This window comes from Convolutriloba macropyga, chromosome 9 (assembly GCF_964194025.1).
Source record: "Convolutriloba macropyga chromosome 9, txConMacr16.3, whole genome shotgun sequence".
Classification (NCBI taxonomy): Eukaryota; Metazoa; Xenacoelomorpha; order Acoela; family Convolutidae; genus Convolutriloba; species Convolutriloba macropyga.
This window is the reverse complement of record NC_134476.1, coordinates 23,120,621-23,138,312: the sequence shown is the minus strand read 5'-3', so window position 1 is coordinate 23,138,312 and position 17,692 is coordinate 23,120,621. Positions and strand designations below refer to the sequence as shown.

Here is a 17,692-nt window from a genome sequence, read left to right as displayed (position 1 = left end):
CAATACAAAGTTCGGTGATCGAAAAAGTTAAGCCTCATCGAGCGCGGATACTTTTTGTAAATGACAATTTCAGCAGTAACCATTGCTCCAAACACACCCCATATACTTTTAAAGGCCATTCTAATAGTTCCCCTGCTTGCGTATACTGTATATTTGATATTTGGAACTGTCTCGGAAACATCAATACTAATTGTATAATTTCCCTTTATTAAACTAACTTTTGAGTTAGTGCAAATCGCTGGGTTCCATTCTTTAGGCTGCACTCCGCTAACGCAGAGTGCATTCAAATAAAACTTATCAAATAGAGTTAATACTTACCTATTTAATAAGTTTATTACAAAAATTAGGCTAAAAGCAATTCGCCACTGATTTTCTCAATTACCGGCCTAAACCCACTGAAGTCATACTTCCGGTTCAATGTCCGGTTATACAGGTTTCTCGTACCCGATTCATCTGTGCTTTGTTTTGCGGCCGTTTCACTGTATTGTGGATGGTTGGAAGCAAAAAGTTTGCGCGTTTGTCATAATACACTGTATGGCTACGAATTGCATAAATTATAACACAACCGTGGCCAAAATTGCATGTATTAAGTGACTATTTTGCAAACCGCAAGGCGGCGAGTTGAAGTGATCCTGTATATGAATATAAGACTACAATACAATACTGTTGTATATAAATTCTCTCCCGCTTACGTAAATGCCTACGACCATACCATGTTGAATGCACCGGTTCTCGTCCGATCACCGAAATTAAGCAACATTGGGCCTGGTTAGTACTTGGATGGGTGACCGCTTGGGAACACCAGGTGTTGTAGGCTTTTTCTTTTGAGTATTCAAACCTCATAGAGTACTTTAATTTGATATTTACACGTTTTAGAGCCTCAAAAAGCCTCGGTGATCGAAAAAGTTAAGCATCATCGAGCGCGGATACTTTTTTGGAAATCGGTAAAAACTTGTCCAAAATGGTTCACGGTGCCAAATTTCTTTATTTTATCCCAAATTATGGCTCAAGTGGAGCATGCCCACAAAAAAAGAGCCAAATCGGACTAAAATTGACGATTTGGTGACCAAAACAAAGTTCGGTGATCGAAAAAGTTAAGCCTCATCGAGCGCGGATACTTTTTTATGAAATCGGTAAAAACTTGTCCAAAATGGTTCGCGGTGCCCAATTTTTTTATTTTACCCCAAATTATGGCTCAAGTGGAGCATGCCCACAAAAAATGAGCCAAATCGGACTAAAATTGACGATTTGGTGACCAAAACAAAGTTCGGTGATCGAAAAAGTTAAGCCTCATCGAGCGCGGATACTTTTTTGAAAATCGCTAAAAACTTGGCCAAAATGGTTCGCGGTGCCAGATTTTTTTATTTTATCCCAAACTATGGCTCAAGTGGAGAATGCCCACAGAAAATGAGCCAAATCGGACTAAAATTGACGATTTGGTGACCAATAAAATGTTCGGTGATCGAAAAAGTTAAGCCTCATCGAGCGCGGATACTTTTTGTAAATGACAAATTCAGCAGTAATCGTTGCTCCAAACACACCCCATATACTTGTAAAGGTCATTCTAGTAGTTCCCCTGCTTGCGTATACTGTATATTTGATATTTGGAACTTTCTCGGAAACATCAATACTAATTGTATAATTTCCCTTTATTAAACTAACTTTTAAGTTAGTGCAAATCGCTCAGGTCCATTCTTTAGGCTGCACTCCGCTAACGCAGAGTGCATTCAAAAAAAACTTATCAAATAGAGTTAATACTTACCTATTTAATAATTTTATCACAACAATTAGGCTAAAAGCAATTCGCCACTGATTTTCCCAATTACCTGCCTAAACCCACTGAAGTCATACTTCCGGTTCAATGTCCGGTTATACAGGTTCCTCGTACCCAATTCATCTGTGCTTTGTTTTGCGGCCATTCCACTGTATTGTGGATGGTTGGTTTAGATATGACTTTTTGTTTTTTTTGAAATTTGATTATCTGAAAAAACCTGAAGCGACGATGAAGTTTTTTGTTCCAAGGTTCACCGTATTGATGATGTAAACAGAAAGCTGAAAATCTTGAAGCTATATTCCCCCAACGGTTTTCTATTTTCAGTCGAAACTACATCAACCTACTTTTCATGGCACCAACAACATTTGAAAGAGTGTTACCTCAAAGAATAGGCTTATTTTTTGGAAAAGTAGTTTCCTACACTTTATGTAAATTTCAGGTCCTGAATTTAACTGAATCAATTATACAAATTGTTCCCAACTGAAGTACACCTGAAGCTAAGCAAATTTTTTTAAACTTGATCCCTAACTTTGCAAAACTTTAAAAGGGCTGGATAAATATGCTTGGTGAGTTTTTGTTGTGTTCCACCAAATTGCTCTTTTTGTTTTAGTTTACTTTTGTTTGAAAAACAGTTTTGTGTTGTTTCCTTGCAGTTTGCGAAAAAAATTCTATTCAGGTGATTGCACCTGAACTCATTCTGGTAAAAATTGTCCTGAACGATAGTGTTTGTACACCTGAGCTTCGATTACCTGAACACGGTTCAGTCAAATTTACCTGAAGTTTTTTAGATTGTAATTATAACTTTGCAAGGCGACGATTTTCTCAGACATTTAACATAAATTAATCGGTTTCAATCTGCTTTCGAGAACCACATTTTAATCTTAATTTTGAGAATTCGGCCCACTTGCTACCCACGTTTTATAAACTTTATAATGTCTTACTGCGTAAGGCCTGTTAAATTAAATTTAATGCTCAAAAAGTGATTCAGTAGAAATTTCCACTTTTGCGGCAAAAAAATTGGGAATCTAGTTTTCTAATGAATAACAATGCTTTTGGGGTGTAGGTGCACAGATAGGAAATATTATGAAGCAGTTTTTCAATTATTCCTGTGTAAATATGGGATCTAATAAGGTAACGGTTGAATTAAAGTAACGGGATCTAATAAGGTAACGGTTTTTTTTCTTTCATATGCTCAAACACCTGTAATCCCAAGTTCTTGGAATCTAATGAGCAGCCTCGTCTACTATTAAAAATCTTGTACATGTTATAAATGTTATACTGTTGAGTATTTTTTCTACCTTGAAGGGCAACAAATTTCTCAGACATTTAAAATAAATAAATCGTTTTCCAGCCGTTCAATATAATTATTCAATCTTAATTTTTAACAACCTCCTGAGCTTTATACATTTTTCATATTTTTGAGCGTTAAAGGCGTGCCAAAAACCATTTTAATTCTAAAAGGTGATTGATAATTTTTTATCAAAATTTCGGAAACGCCTTCGTCATTTAATTTCTTGGTATTCAATGGGAGGAGATTTATACGGTATCAAAATTGTTCATTTTTCGGGCGGGCTGCAAAGGGCTTTCACTTTTTAAGTGTAGAGCTTTCCGGGGGGACAGCTCCACACTTGTTCTCGAAAGCCCTCTAAATGCAGCTCCACTCTTACATTGTTTTATCCCATTATTCAAAGTTACATCCCCTTCCCACCCACTCTTGCATCAAAATGGGTAAATGATGCAGGATTTTAAACCCGCGTGATCAAACCAAGCCACCAGCCATATTTTCATGGAGCAATTGTTCCCTTCGGGTCTTTGTATAAGTTTTGTCCGCCAAACACGCGCAGCAATTGATGAATCGAAAAAAGTTGTTGTCTGAATTCTTGAGGGCCGCCCGTGTCGTAAAACTTACGCAAGCAATCGATTTTATAGAGATTTTCTTAGGCTAAGGCCACATTTTGCCAATATATGGGGTATATTTAAAGAAGCTTGCAGCTACGATAGCAAGCAGTTTTTTAAACGGATTTAAAGCGAATTAAGAGTTGTCTTATTTTCTCGCGACCGATCTTTAGCCAATCAGAATTGAGCAAAATTTAGCTTTGCGAAAACAAAACTGCTATAATAAACACAACATAATCGAGCATGATTTCGTCGTTTAGTTGTTATAATTTCAATCCCAAATTTGGTTTTACATTTTTTGGCTTCATGTTTTCTTTTCAGACTGAAATTGAGATTTAATAACGCGTCACAGCCCAAGATTCCAGGCAAACTTTTACAGAGGTTTTGTAGTATTAAGAGAGCCGTTACAAATGAGCGGATAATTAATCCCGCATTAGAGCGAACGTATTTAGGCGCTAATTAACCATTCTTTCGCCGCGCGCTAAACAAACTAACGCTTGTTAAGACTACCAGTACACAAGTATTTAAACAACTCAGTTCGACTTATTTAAATAACACAACTTTAGGCCTGGATCTCCTCGCTTATATCCAGGATAGAAAATGTACATTGTTGAACGTAGGCGGCCTGTAAAACCACAGTTTCTTTTGATTTAAATTACTTCTGCTTTTGACAGTTGCAATGCAGATCTTTTCCCCCAATTTCAATAAAGATGAAGCAGATTGCTTCAGGGGAAAAGACAATAGAGTCTCATAAAAAGCCCCCAAGAAAACCATAATTGTTGTGGTTTTAGAAGAGGGGAAAAGCAAAAAACAGGCGCCTACGAAATCAATAATTGATGCTCTCAGCTTTTTAGATTTTTATTATTTTTTGGAGTTTCAATAATTTTTCCGTGAGATAAAAAAGAGTTAATTCTCTTGCCTTCTCGGCCAATAGGAAAATTAAGAAGCACCTCACTATGAACGTGAGTTTGTGATTCGCTCCCTATCGGCCCAAACGGAGCTGAGAGGAATTAATTGTTTCTCTCAGCGAAGTGGGACGGAATAAAATTAGAGAGACAGAAATCACTCCCAGAAACAAGCAGCAGACAACTGCTTTCATTTTTCTCAAAATTTAACTTCACTTTAACAATAAAATAGTCGAACAAAATTGTTTAATAACTTAGACTAATAATTCCAGATTTAATTTTATAACTTTCTTTTTCGACAAATAACATAACTGAAGAAACACCCAAGTGAACGATCGCCCAACAGCTCACCTCCAATTCACCACTACACAACTGGTAATTAGTAAGCTGTAATTTTATATTTACTCTTTTATAAATTTAATACTTTCAGCCCCCCACCTATTTTAAATTGAGACTTATAGCACAGACAGGTCTTAGGCATATATCTTTGCCTTCGATTTGTTATATCTTTTGTCAAGTTTGACTGGCATACATAAAGAGATCCCGTATTGTGTGATCTGTAGCAGCCCAGCCAAATTTGATAACTGGTGCGCCCAGAGGAAAGAATCACGCCTGAATTTTTGTTTTTCTATCCGATCGGATTAAAATAGTAAAATAACCACTAGCACAGAAGTGAAAGCACACTAGTAGCCAAACAAATAGAGTAATTTATATCAAATTTACGGCCGAAATACAGTAAATTTACATTAAAATAGTAACAGGCAACTGATTCTTTGCTCTTGTAAAATTGTTCTGACCCGGGTGGGGGTAATCTAAGTCCGATTTTTAGTTTATTTATATAACAATTGAAGTACTTTTACATTTTATAGTCAAAATTTAGCCAAAAATCATCACCCCAAAACCTATTTAGCCTAATTTTCACCCAATTTTCATCAAATTTATGGTTAAATTTTAGTATTTACACCTTAAATAACCGAAATTCAACCAGATTCTATCCCCCAAAACATATTTAATTTGATTTTAACCCAATTTTCACCAAATTTATGGTTGAATTTTAGTATTTTCACTCTAAATAAATGAAAATTATACAAAATTCATTCCCCCAGAACCTGTTTAGTCTATTTCTAACCCGATTTTGACCAAATTTATGCTTAAATTTTAGTATTTTCACACTAAATAATCGAAATTTATACAGAATTCACCCCCCCCCCCCCCAAAACTTGTTTAGACTATTTCTGATCCAATTTGGACCAAATTTATGGTTAAATTTTAGCATATACACTCCAAATTACCAAAAACTATCCAAATTTCACCGCCCCAACACCTAAATAAACTAAACTTTAGCCGATTTTCACCAAATTCACAGCAGCATTTTAGCATTTTCACACTAAATAGCCGATTATTAACCAAAAATCATCCCCCCAAATCATATTTAGAGTAACATATGTCTAATTTTTACTGAATTTTTGACCAAAATATAGCATTTTTAAACAATTTAACGTAAATTTAACCAGAATTCATCCCCCAATTAGTGTTTAGTGTAATTTATGTCTAATTTTCTACACATTTAAGCAAACGTTGTTGCATTTTCACATTAACTAACCCAATTTTGGTTAAATTTAAGCCTTCCTTAGTTGAATATTCACTCTGTTTTATCAATTCCTTGACCCGGGTGGGGTAATATTAATCAAATTTTAACCAAATAAACATCATTTTGACCTAAATTCTCAAATATTAACCAGATTTTAACAAAATTAACGTTACTTTTATCATAATTTAACGGATACTAATCACATTTAAGCCTTAAAAACATCATTCTTATCCAATTTTAACCAATATTACTCAAGAAAATAGCCATATTAACGTCATTTTTACACAAAATTAGTAAATATTAACCAAGTTTTGACCACATAAATCTCAATAAGGCTCAAATATAACAAAGAATAACGGGTTTTAAACTAAACTTTATCCCCCCAACATAGATTTTTAGCCTGAGAATAACATAAATTGATGAGAATTCCCCCATTTTAACCGGTTTCACAAGTACAATTTCACCAATAGAGGTTTTAAACAGTGCATGGACCAAACTGGAATAGTTATTGTAGAACATCTTAATCTAACAGCAATAGAAAACACTAGAAGGGGTAAAATAACACGGTTTATTAATGACGGAATTACTTTCTTAGCTATTTTCTACGTGTTTGAACATAATTCTCCCGCTGATTTTTGTATAACTTATGCATCTGAGAACCCTAATTTTCAGAATTTACTAACTTTGTTAAAAACTAAAAACAGTGTGATCGAGATTCCGGCAGAAAATTTAGCCAATAATTAATTAAAAGAGCGTAAACTAGCCTTTTTAACCCAATTTGTACACAAATTTATCATAGAAAAGTTGTTGTCTTATGTTAAAATACGGTCATTAACAGACTCAAGCACTTAAGAAACAAAATTTAAACACAATAATAGCTACAAAAATACTATTACTGATGTACTAAACATCCCGTACTAAACGTTTTTATACTGTCTTCTGTGTAATTTCATACAAAGAATACATTAATAAAACAACAAAAACAATTGTTCTATGTTATTTATATGTCATATATTAAAGTAAACGTTCAAGATCTAAATAAAAGTATTAAAGTACATAACAAAATAGGCAAAGTTTCATATTATTTAACTGACCAGAACAGAAACTTTTTATGCATTTACCATCACTCTTCTAGCGAAACAGAAACTGAAATCTACATAACTTACAAGTGGACCAACCCAAACTTTAAGGAACTTTTGTGTGCTCTAAGAAATCAGAACAGTGTGATAGAATTAGCATAAACGTTATCATCTTGTGTGTGGATGAGCCACCAAAATAAAATTCCCCCGTTTGGTTTACAAATCTTAAAAATCATTAAACCCAAATACATCAACGTTTCTCCTGACGATCCGAGTTTACCAGATAGAGTTAAATTACTTATAAAAACAGAATTTGTCACACAAATTGGATTTTCAAAAATAAACAGATTTCACCAATACTCTGTTGAATTTAAACACTCTGAAAGCACTTATCCTTGGTTATTAAATTTTACCGTTGAGCAAACCCATATTTACCCTTGGGTTGAAATTTTTAGTACTGATAACGGCAAAAACTTTGAATTTAAAATACAATCATTAAACGGTCCTAAACAAATAAAATTCATAACACAAAACAAACAGTTCAACTTTCTACCTTAGTATTAGCGTTTTATTACATAATTGTTATAACAAAAATATTTTCTACACTAATTACCCAAACTAATAATACTTTCGTATAAAATATTCTTTTCGTACACTAAAATAAAACATGGCAGCGAACGTTGTTGCGTACCCCGACATAGCGTTAGAGAAATTTACAGGTTTGGATCCATCTGAAGATGCCCAGGAATTCTTAGTTTAATACAAAGAAAAATCCAATTCTCACTAGGAACAAGAGATCCTGCGGATGCTGATTTGCAAGCAGCATACGACGCTAGACAAAAAGCGTTGTTTGGTTCTGTTTTGCGTGGGCCCGCAGCCCAATGGTTTGAAACCTTAGCACCAGGTTTAGCATGGAACGAAGTTAGAAATCAGTTCATTACCCGTTTTACTGATGCAAAAGACAAGTATAGGAAAAGAATTGAAGTCGAGAGTATTAAAAGGCAACCAGATGAGATGATAAAAAGCTATACACACCGAGTAACAAAAGCAGTTGAAAAAGGATGGCCAGATCCAGATTTTAACAACGACCAGCGTAACGCTAAATGTATGGAGTACTTTGTAAGAGGATTAACGCCACCTACACTCAAGCAAAAGGCACATCAGCGGTTAATAGAAAACCCAGCTAAAACTTGGCAACAATTACAGGATCATGTAGCAACTAAAGACTTAAGTTTTTCTGTTAGCAGTTAATTCACGGGTACTGCCTCAAGTAGTATCGACAATAAAATAGAAATAGAAGGGTTAAAAAACCAACTCACAGAAATTGCAAATCTAATGAAAGATCATAAAATAAACGCCACATACAACAACGACAATCCCAGATTCAAACAAAACCAGACTAGATTCTGCAAGTTTTGCAAACGTTCAGGTCACACAATAGCTTTCTGCTTTAAGTATAAGGACTTTAAAAACGAAAACCGAAACCCACCTCAACAACGAGAAAAATTCACAGATAATTATAAACGTAGTAGGAGCCATTCACCAGGTCAACATTATTACAAATCAAACAATTATGACAATCGAAATTCTAGGGACAGACAGAGAAATAGTTATAACCAAAATCAATTCAATTATCAAAACAACTCTAGATCAGACTACCGACATCAATCACCGTACCCATCAAACTCTTCAAATAATTATCGATCATCTTCCTACGATAACGGATCACAGGAACGACAAAATAACCATCGAAACAACTCTTACAGAGATAACAATAGGCAAAATAGTAGGGATAGACAAAGCAACGGTCCTCCAAGATCAGATAATCGATATCGTGATAGGAGTAGAGACCCTGACCGAGATAGGACACCTACTAGACAAAACCATAATACTCATTCAAGAGATAACAGTGAAGGGCGAAGCCCTCGAGTTCACTTTACCAGTGAAACTTCTAGAGACTATTACAATAATGAGAACCTCAACGACGAGTATTTAAACTAGACAGGTCTCCGTTCATAAACACTACTGATAACAAAACAAGTTACTCACATATTTACATTAATTTATACCAATCCGTCGGAGACAAAAATAAAAATAACGGCTTAGAAACACAGTTTTTTTTGGACACAGGAGCATCAAGCTCTATAATTAATTACCACACTTATCTTGAACTATGTAAATTACAACACATTGAGATGAAAGCTTCAAAAAATCATACTTTAGCGGTTAATGGTGAGAAACTAAAACTTCTAGGTCAAATTACCTTCAAAACTTCTTTCGACATTGAAGGAAAGTATCAAGTGGAAGTTACCACATGGGTTTCAGCCAAAGATGGTTGCAAGCCGAATTTGTTGGGAATGGATTTCCTTGAATCTACAGTAAAATCTATTGACCTAACCACTCCAAAAATTGATTTAAAAACTTACCCTGAAGTAGCCGTCACATTATCTAGATACCAAACGAAAAGCTATCCATACATTAGCTCTTACAAAATTGTAACTCTTGACCAGCAACTACCATTAGCACCAAAATCAACTCGAGTAATATCAATTAGACCTCCGAATGAATTCTTCAGAAAGGGAACCTCCTTCGTAATTGGAAGTGAACTGCAAGCTCAAGGAATTTATACTTACAATGTTCAGTGTTTTAGAAAAGAAAAGGAACTACCAATAATGCTAAACAATCCTCTAAACAACAAGGTTGTCATCCAAAAGGGTCCTATTGGGCACACTTTAGAAGACATTGAAATTAGACAAGACCCAGAATTTTCTGTAGTTGACAACGTTGCATTCATAAACCACCTAATGAATAGTGACACTAATTGGGATCAAATATTCCATGTTAGTGAAAAACAAGGTCCAAAAATTTCAAAAATTCAAAATTTCTTTGCAGGCAAAACTCCTGAAAAACAAAAGAAAACAGAAAAGCGAAAAAGGCAACAAGATTTTACCAACAACTACGAATTAGAAACAGACTTTAGCGACGACCTAAAGGATCTTAAGCCACAATTAGAAACAACTGATGAGAACATCAGACCCGTGGAACTTCCCAAAGAAAAACTGAACAGATTTGACAAAACCGATCAAGCGTTTCTCAAAAAATTTGATTTCAGTCAAGCTGATATTAATGACGAAAACTTAGACAAGTTACTGAGGACTTTAACTAAAAATAAAGACGTTTACTCTCAACAAAAATACGATGTTGGAAAGATAAAACAAAAGTTTCATGTTAAACTTTTACCTAAATCAACTTTGACAAAACAAAGACCATCCAAAGTACCATTACATTATCAGGAAAAACTAGAAAACCTTTTGGAACAACTGTGTAAAACAGGTATAATCCGGGAAATGGGTAATGATAAAGAAATGGGATCAGAATTTATTAATCCAATCATAATCCTACCCAAGGGGAACACAGTAAAACTGGTTATAGATGCCCGATACCTGAATTCAATAACAGACCTTAGTCGATATTCATGGCCACTCGAACCAATTGGAAGTCTATTAACTAGATTAAAAGGTAATTTCTTCACAACCAGTGATCTTTGTTCAGCCTATAACCAAGTCCCTCTAACTGAGGAAACCAAACAGCTGGTAAGTTTTGTAATTGGTCCAAAGCAATACACATTTGAACGCGGATTTTACGGCCTATGCGGTCTACCTAATTTCTTCAGTCGTATAATGACTATCCATTTTGCACCATTAATTAGAAAAAAACAAGCTATAACCTACATTGATGACACCATCATGCAAGCACAAGATGAAACCGAAATGTTTGAAATAATTGACAAGTACCATGAACTTTTAAGGAAATCAGGATTAAAAGCTCAACCTGAAAAGACTAAATTTTTCCTTAGGGAAGTACAGTTCTTGGGACATGTAGTAGGTAAAGATGGGATACAACCAGTCAAGAAGCGAGTAGCAGATTTAAAAGCACTTAAGTCGCCTGAAAACAAACGTGATGTCATGAGAGTTCTAGGTTGCTTAGGATTCTACAGCATGTACATCAAAAATTTGCATGTTGACTGCAAACCATTTTATGACCTAACCCGCACAGAAACTAAATTTGTCTGGACAACAGAACACGAAAAACTGTTTAACGACATTAAAAACAGGATTAGCGAAGATACTATCTTAGCAATACCTGATACTAAATACCCTTTCCACGTGCATGTAGACGCTTCTTCCATAGGAGTAGGCTCAATTCTCATTCAAGAATTTCCAGAAGGGAAACGAATAGTGTCTTTTAATTCTAGAATTTACACTAAAGAGGAACAAAAAATGAGCACCACAGCACGCGAACTTTGCGGTGTAATATCTGCACTACAAACTTATGAGCATTACCTAATTGGTTCTCCCCATCCAGTATATGTGTACACCGACCATAAGCCTTTAATGTATCTATGGGGTAGAAGAGGAAAACTCTCTCACAGGTTTTTTAGATACCAGTTAGTAATATCTCAATTTCAGAACTTGAAAATTATTTGGACTGAAGGAAAAAACTTAGCTTTTCCTGACATCCTAAGTCGCAATGTGAAACTTAAAGATCTGGACAAGTATCAACTTAAACACAAAAAAGATACCAAAAGACATTAGTTTTTACGACGAGCATGGTAACGAGGAAAAATACTTCATTTTGCGTGATAATGAAAAGGGACCAGCAGATGACTTCTTTCCAATCCTAAAACAAAGCATAACGGGTATCGACAAATTCATTTTCAAAAATGACAAAATGGTAAAGCAAAAGTACGACAATAATCAAAACAGACTTTGCTCAATAAACAATATTTCGGAAGATTTCTCGTATGGTTCATCAATTAACCACTATAGGCGTCACCGCAAACATGAAATAACCCCTGTGTCAGAACAGGAGGAAGACGAAACGTCTGATCATTATACAGAAAGTGATTCCTAACCCTGATGAAGGGATAACCGAACAAAATTTTGACCCAATTTCGGAATTTGAATTGTTCAATGAGAACCAGTCACCGGAATTAGATTTTGACAAACTCTACATTGATCAAACTAATACCAAAGACTCGGAGTACAGATTCCCTCTAGAATACGATAAAGTTTTTCTCGTGAAAAATAGCACTTGTATAGATAAAACCGAATTAGCAAAAAAACTTCCCGAAAATCCAAAAATAAAAGATGCAAGAGAACTCATCGATAAACTGACAATCTTCTCTAAAGAAGTTGATTTAAATACATCGGTAATTTGTCAAGAACAATTAAAAGACCCAGTGATACAACAAATTCGCCAATTAAGGACGAACAATAACAAAGATGAAAAGAAAATTGAATTCCGACAATCTAAAGCCATAAGGTCGTACATTAATAACTTTGAGAAACTGAGTTTTGTAGGTAACATCTTATGTATTCAACAACAAACAGACGAACCAGATATTGAATACTTAAAAATTTGTGTACCACTGTCATTGTTCTTTAAAGTTTTTGAGCTAGCTCATTGTGAACTGTCAGGTCATGTAGATTTAGATAAAACACTTGCTAATGTAAAACGATTTTTTTATTGGCCCGGAATGTATAAATGGATTGAAAACCTAATTGCTGATTGCCTTGAATGCCAAAAAAATAAACAAAAACGGAGAGATATCCACGAAGCACCTCTCGAAAAGTGGACTGATACAGTCCCATTCCCCTTTCATACGGTCCATATTGATCACAAAGGACCTTTAAATCCTCCATCGAACGGTAAACACCATTGTTTAGTTATTGTCGATTCATTTTCACGTTTCATTCAAGTATACCCCGTACGTTCCACAGACGCAGTAGACACCATAAAAGCTTTAGAAAAGTTCATCTTGTCTTTTGGAATACCACAAAAACTTGTTTATGATAAGGGTTCGGCATTCATGAACCAAGATTTTGCGAGTTACATTCATGAATTAGGTATAACACCCGCACCTCGAACTGCTTATGCGCCTTGGACTAATGGTAAAGTCGAGATCCAAAACAAACATCTAGGAGCACATTTCCGAATTTTTCTAGAACAAGCTCGAGGTAAATGGGACGAACTGGCATCAAAATTTGCCTTTTCTCATAACACGGTTCCAAATGCTAGTACTGGAATTTCACCTTATGAAATTGTGTTCGGACAAAAACCAGAGATACCTCTGTCACTTAAGTTAGGACTCCTAAGAAATTCACAACTCACATGCTCTTCCGAGTTTTGCTAAGACCTGCCTCTTCACAGGCATACCTTGCAAACTTCAAAAAACACCGAAATTGACAAACTTCTAAAACCAACTATTAACAATTCGTTGCTTATGCGAGAAAACCAATTCAAACAAATATACAATAACGCTTATAAAAAGAGCTTAGAAAACAATAACCGCGCACATAAACATAGAAACAAACACAAATTAGGCAAGCCACTTGAGGTTGGACAAAAAGTTCTAATGGAAAACCATCAAATTGAGTTAGGAAAGTCAAAAAAACTACATGAACTAAGATCAGGTCCTTATACTGTAGAAAAAAACTAACCAATGTTAACTATGAATTAACTTTAGATAGCAACCCGGCCACCAGGAAGGTCGCTCATAGAAATCACCTAGTCGAGTACTACCCAGCTACTGAAACTATACCAGAGTTAACCCTAGAGTATGGTATAGATAAAAATAATTGTGACACATTTTATAATAATCTAATGACAAGTCAGATGAATAAACTCAATAGTCCTTTGACTAAATTCTCCTTCCAAAGCCCCACTAACACCGAATATTTCCCCGTGGATAATTTCATACGAAGAGACTCCCCTGTGCAGAACTTCGACCCTGACCGAACCCCTACCAATTTCGATTCTGGATTCAACGAAGCAAGTTCAGGTGGTCGTAATAACCCACCTCCAGTCCAAACACACCTACCTAGCGGTAGTCGAACAAGAAGTTCAACTCCTTGCCCACAGCACAATTCTAGAATACCTCTAGACCCTAATTTAAGTCCTCTCCGCCCTAATACATCGGAACAAGGACCTTCTAATTTACAAACTTTAGAAAATAATAATAATAATAGGCGAACTTCTAGTCGCTCGGCCAAGCCGCCATCACGCTATCAAGCCGGATTTACTTAACTTTGTTTTAGGTAGCAATAAATCCAGTCAACATTTACTGGCAGTGCCTATTACTACAACTCATAGCCTTAATTCCCGACTTGAAGCGCTAAAAAAAACAGGATGAAAAGATATCCTTGTTTTGAAAAACTTTATTTTTCTTATTTACTTATAAGCCTTTTCTACTTTTGTACTCTTTCTATAGTTATTAACGCTACTGAGGATATTAATGACGTATCTAACAAACTTAGGGTCATTCACTATGACTGTTCTAAAATGAAAGAAAATAAAATGTATGCTTTAACACAAGTTTCTCCTTGCAAAATTACACCCGAAAACATTCAGATGGTTGATACACATGTAACACTTTATCAACGGTCTTATCGGACCTTTGTTAAAGCTCTTATGTGCAAAGTCACTGCAATGCTCATTCGTTATAATTGTTGTATGTTTTCCCATTCATCAATTGTACACAACGCTCCAATAATAACATACGATATTATTGTTTCACCCGAACAATGCCTAAATGCTAATAAAACTGGAAAAATTACTGTTACTGAATTTGACGATGATGACATGGAAATTGACATAAAACATGGAATAAAAACTGTCTCCTATAAAAACCAGGGAGTTGATCTTGAAGGTGAATCATCAACATCTTTTGATAATCGTGGTCAAATTAAACATTTCTCTTTTGAAACCCTGATGCAAGAAACTGTACTCGATATTGATCTTAATGACAGAACTGTCTATAACAGTCAAGGACTAAAACTTCCTTGTGCCCTCTCAGAAGGAGGTTGTCATTCGACATCACTCGACCCCTTTGCATACAATTGGGAGGCACCGGAAAATTGTATAGTTACTAAAAGATTTTCACAAAACGCAAAAATGCTAAAACATGAAAACGAACTTGGTAACGTACAGTATTTCATAGTGAGTGATGAAAAACCGGAGACGCCCTATGAAGGACCAGGAACGTATTCTCCTGCTGAAATGGACATAAAAATTAGAGTAATTGATGAAAAAGAAAAGGTGTGTGGAAAACCAGAATTTATTTACAGAACAAATTTAGATTCTTTATATGTTTCTTATAAAGGCTGATTTATTATGAAGACTGGCAAACCTTATAAAACAAAAACTCAACAATTTTTTCATAAACTTCGTGTTGAACCTGACAATAGCCTAAGTGTAAATGGGTTTAATAGGAAGCCTTCAGATGAACAGATCCGAACATCCGACAATGGTTTTGTTGCATGGGAACACTTAGACAAAGACAAGTTAGACTATGATCTTAACCTTGCGGTAAAAATGGATTTTGTCATATATCATAATTACATGCAAATAAAACAAGCATGGAAAGGTTTGGTCATAGAACAATGCGAACTTGACCGAACTCAAAAACAAATGATACTAATGCAGGCTATCCAAAACAATCGTTTAGCTGGATATATGTTAACCGGCAACCGCTCGATGTTCTTAGACACAGATGGTAGCATAGGTTGGCTGTACCACTGTCCAAAACGAAACTCACCACTTCAGGTTCTTGAACAGTGTTATGATAGGATTCCTATTCATTATGATGGTAGGACAATGTTCGTCGACCCAATTACTCGACAAAACTACCCTTTTGCAAACGAAGTAGATTGTGTTGGAGGCTACAAAAATGCCTACCAATTAGATATTGATAATGAAAATTCATGGTACCATTTGATGCCAGCACCTGTTCCTTTACAACCGCCAAAAATATTCTCTTCAAGAGTTATTAGTTCTATTCCAAAATTTACCGGTTACGAATCGCAACGTGCCGGAATTTACACACCAAATCAACTTAAATCGTTTTGGGACAATATCTTGCATTCGGAAGCTTCAAAATCTGTTTTGACAAAAATTTCAAGAGAAGTTCTAGAAGGAAGAAGCATAGACTATTCTCAAAAAGATATCTATGCGTCAGCAATGGGAATTAACAGACAAATTTATCTAGATTCTCTTCTTTCACCAACATTTTTTACAGACCAGTTCAAAGGCACTTTTGGAATCATCAGTTTTTATCTGGAAAAAATTGGAGTTTATTTTGCTTGTTTCTTGTGCATAAAATTCTTAACTGATGTAATCGTAACAATCATAAGAGCGTTCGAAATCCACAAAATATCCAACAATGGGTTTTTGGAAAATTCTATTAGGAGCAACATATAATCTTTGTATCTTATCGTTCTTTACACCGGTATTCTCTAACGAAACCAAACCGTCGGCCCCACAGAACAATAATCATTTTTTACCGCTCAGTAATTATCAACCTTACAGCACAATAGAAAAAACTTACAAATGCGTTGAGGATCAACCAAGAGAAAATAAAATTGACGAGCATTGTCATACAGAAAATAATAAAGTAGAATACCCAAATCTGGCGTCACATCAACCACAACCGCAAAACGATGCAACCATTCGAAGTGTGGTGGCACCTCCTTAAAGCTGTTAAAAAAATCATCTTTTTCTTAATAAAATAATTTGTCTCAAAAATAAAAAAATTATTTGTATTAGACTCTATAAGTTAATTATTATCTTGTTTAGATACACCTCAAGGATGCTATGCTATGCAACCCAAATTCATAAAACAGCCTAACGCTTTATTCATTCGATTTGGACAATACACCGGACAGATATTATCCTCAAGTCTTTCCGATTTAAAAACTACTGTAACTATTAGAGTTGCATCTTTCTACTTCAGTGACATTATAGACTTGGACGTACCGCATTCAAATTTTCAATACTTCTCATTGTTAAGAGCCCTGATTGATGACACAATTACTTTTGTAAACATTGGAGTCGAATACAAAATTGTTTCAAAGCGTCTGAAGAAAAATATTATTAGACTTTGACTTTTCCTCTAAGAGACATGTGTGGATTCCTTCCTTGCTTTTTAATTCTTATAATCCATTTTCAACTATGTAATCGCAACTATGTCTATCTAGCTATTGCCTGCACTCTTCCCCTACTTCGATTTTGCTGCAGTGAATCCGATTGATATATTATCTATAAATATCAATCGTTGTCAATAATCCTCTTTTCAGAAATAATTGACACACCCTTTTTTATCCTTTTTTTTACATTTACATACTTTTATACATAGTTTTGAAATGAAGAACAATAAGTTAATTAACAACTAAAACGCTTCCATTAATGTACTTTTTGTTTCAAGATAGACTCGTTACAATTTATCAAATAAAGAAAACTTTTGAAGAAAATCACGGAGACATTTTCCCTCAAATCGTTATAAATTTTGAGTTTTGGGACACTTGGGAAAACAATACTGTGATTTTAACCCCTCATTCGTTGTATTGGAATTATTTCGTGTATTTAGCACAATTCGACCCTAATAGTC

The 17,692-nt window shown here is 35.0% G+C and overlaps 1 protein-coding gene and 1 non-coding gene across 3 annotated transcripts in view; both read left to right on the top strand.

Annotated features, from left to right (window-relative positions):
- The window catches only part of LOC142345669 (uncharacterized), a 710,383-nt gene that overhangs the window by 130,235 nt on the left and 562,456 nt on the right, over positions 1-17,692 (top strand). The gene's annotated exons all lie outside the window — the stretch shown is intronic.
- Positions 699-817, top strand: LOC142347079 (5S ribosomal RNA). Its single transcript, XR_012760103.1, has one exon. It is a non-coding gene; the product is annotated as a 5S ribosomal RNA (ribosomal RNA).